The sequence below is a fragment of the Magnolia sinica genome, chromosome 7, assembly GCF_029962835.1.
Source record: "Magnolia sinica isolate HGM2019 chromosome 7, MsV1, whole genome shotgun sequence".
Taxonomy (NCBI): Eukaryota; Viridiplantae; Streptophyta; class Magnoliopsida; order Magnoliales; family Magnoliaceae; genus Magnolia; species Magnolia sinica.
In genome coordinates, this window is record NC_080579.1 from 20,840,727 (window position 1) to 20,843,715 (window position 2,989).

The following is a 2,989-nucleotide window of genomic DNA, read 5'->3' on the forward strand; positions in this document are numbered from 1 at the left end:
GTGATTACCAAGTGGCATGTACTTATGTGAGAAATTAAAATAGTTAGAATGAAAGTTAATGTAGATATTCAATATAGGCATGTTGCTGAAGTTTTTTTATGGATAATCCTAATTTCTGGACTAAAGAATGTTCACAACAAGCCCTACCTAATGTTTGGAAGGTCCTCTTCAAACTGTAATTTCATATTGAAACTTAGAAAGGGTAATATGAGAATCATGTAGCTGACCTGTATTTAGTCACAAAGTAATAAAGGAATGTACAAATCTCTACTATAGCCAATTCCTTGCTAAGGCTTAGCCTGCAACCTCCTCCAAATATCAGGAAATGCTGATGAGACTCCAAGCTATTGTCCTGCATTCAATGATCATTTGTATCTCATCCACCGAAAAAAGAAAACATAAATAAATAAATAAATAAAAGAAAGAAAGAAAGAAAGGGCATCAAATAATGCTAGCCTCTGTCGTGGCAAGTTGGGTTTTTGGGCAAAAGGAAATGGCATATCATTCTTCTTGTTGTCTTTTGGGCTATATGGGCATAGCGTAATAATCGCTGCTTTAGGAATTCCTTAGTCTCAGCTGTAGGAGTGTTCTCTAGAGTGCTAGTTCTGTTTCAGGATTGGGCTCTGTAATGTTGTTTTTGCCGGGTTTGGCTACCGTGGGGCAGTCTTTTGTAGTTTTCGCTTTTCCTTGTTTCCTATAGCTTGCTGTTTTTTTTCTCTTGCCCTGTAGGCTTTGTTTCTGTTTGTTTCTTTCAATAAAATTTTCATCTTTTAAAAAAAAAGTGTAGAACAATTTCTTGCCATTACTTTCTTTTATTGACATTACTATTGAAAACCTAACCGTTAAAAATTGGATTCTGGTTTGATCTAACCTGGAAAATTTCTCAGCATTTCATGGTTTGCTTTTGTTTCCTTCATTGCCAGGGCTGTTAATGGACGGGATGGCCTAATGGCTTTAATCCTATCTTCCTATGGCCTGGGCACAACTCTCATTTTGAACCTATGGAACAGAGCATGGCCAGGTTACCAGGCCCAAAAAATGGGCCAGTCTTGTGCCTGGATTTTACAAAGTTTTTCTTTCTTTCAATTGACACTGTCCTGAGCTTGCATGCTTGCTTCCTTATATCTGTCATAGGCCAGCCCCTATACTGAGTTTTTGGAACTATGGGGTGTGCATCTAATAGTTGGCTTGGGGGTCAACATTGGGTGGAATCGTGCTTGCATGTGAGTGGTGTCAATGTTAGCCTCTGTCATGGCAAGTTCAGTAAAAGAGAGGGTTGGTGTCCAGTGGACAACCAACTATAGAACTTTTGCCAATATATCATTTGAAACCCAACCACGAATTGGAGAAAATTGAGATGATGATGATGATAAGAGACAAATTACAAATATAGATGTGCATAGTCCCAGCACGGATCCTACAGATATGGATTTTAGGGGTACATTGGTCTGTTAAGTTACATGTTTACATACCTGAAATTCGAAAGCTCGGCTGACAAGGTTAAAACCAAAGCTTATAAGGTGCTGAAGAGGTATAACAGTGTGCTGCAACAAATGAGAATGCTACATTACAAATTAATGCTTTCAAGAAAAGAAAAGAAAAAAGAAAAAAAGCTAGAGATCAAACTATTCACCTTGCAATTTCAACCACCAGCTTGAACTGTGATATCATCCCCATGCCCATAGATTTACATGTGTTTATATATGTAATTATGGTAAAACCTAACAGTTGATACGTGTTCAACTGCAGTTTGTATAACTTTTTAGCGGTTCAACAGACAGCTCACAATGGTTCAGACAGTTTTTGAGTTTTTAAGTGGTTTGGATCGAACTTGTGAAGCAGGCCATACACATCCACCTCCTGATAAAGGACCACAATAACTTATCTCTAAACCCACTTCATTTATACATCATACGGCCTAGCCTGCGATGAGCTCAACTACAAGCTGCATCCAATAGAATACTTGTAATCGTAGCAGCTACTGGCCCCATTCATCAATATTTATATTTTACATAACTAACCAAGATTGGTCACTTCTCAATGGAACCTGCAAGGGAGACATTATTAAGTGATTGCAACCATACCAAAGCTCAATCCCATAATTAATGAACCTGAATAAAAGGACATCAACTCAACTCTCTCAAGACATTGGTTCATTTGATTTTCTCAAAACCAAAACAACTAGATCTCTGGAAGAACAAATGCAACCAATATATTCAAGTACGTTGGCAGAGTAAGGGTAAAACCAAGATTGGTCACTTCTCAAGCCCGCACATGTAAAATCATGTTAAACTACTTCTAATGAGATCATGCGCTAAATTTACTGCCCAATTGCCATAACTAACAAACATCTCTATATCTCTACTATATATATAGCACGAGTAGCTTTGGACAATTTTACTATAAGCATGAAAAGTTGCCGTAAGGATGCAGAAAAACCAATCTGTGATATCGTCACCTTTAAGTAGCCCACTTTGCTGCAATTGTGAAATATAATGGGCATAAGATGCATCATTCATACCAGGAAGTTCACAAATCTGACACCATTCAGCGAACAGATGAGAAACCTGCAGCATTTTAATGGATATCATTGAGAAAAGCAACAAATATAACTATCTACCAGCTGCTTAGTGAATGTGCCCATAACAGATCATTTTGCAAATAAATGGACTGATTATATCTTTTCCCTATATCAAGCACCAAAATTTTCATGAGTGGCATGATGAACTTCTTTAACAGTTTAGGATGTGTTGTTGTCTTCTATTCTACTTGAAAATCTTTCTTTTCTCGTGGAAAATTGTTAATGCAGCAGTCCCTTTGGCCACTATTTAAATATATGGGACTGTTTAGCACCACAGTCGTACATTTGGCCATTGAGTTACAAATCCACTGATCAGGTCAGTCACCGCGTATGAGAACAACAGGTAGTTCAATATGGCCATTGAGTTATGTCCCATTTGCATATTTCATCACCAGCATTATATCTTCT

General features: G+C 37.6%; 1 long non-coding RNA gene across 1 annotated transcript; it reads right to left on the reverse strand.

Moving 5' to 3' along the window:
* Positions 1–219: 219 nt before the first annotated feature.
* Positions 220–2,365, reverse strand: LOC131251184 (uncharacterized). Its single transcript, XR_009173641.1, has 3 exons — positions 1,634–2,365; positions 1,473–1,544; positions 220–352 (listed from the first exon to the last, which is right to left on the reverse strand). It is a non-coding gene; the product is annotated as an uncharacterized LOC131251184 (long non-coding RNA).
* Between the last annotated feature and the right edge of the window lie 624 nt (positions 2,366–2,989).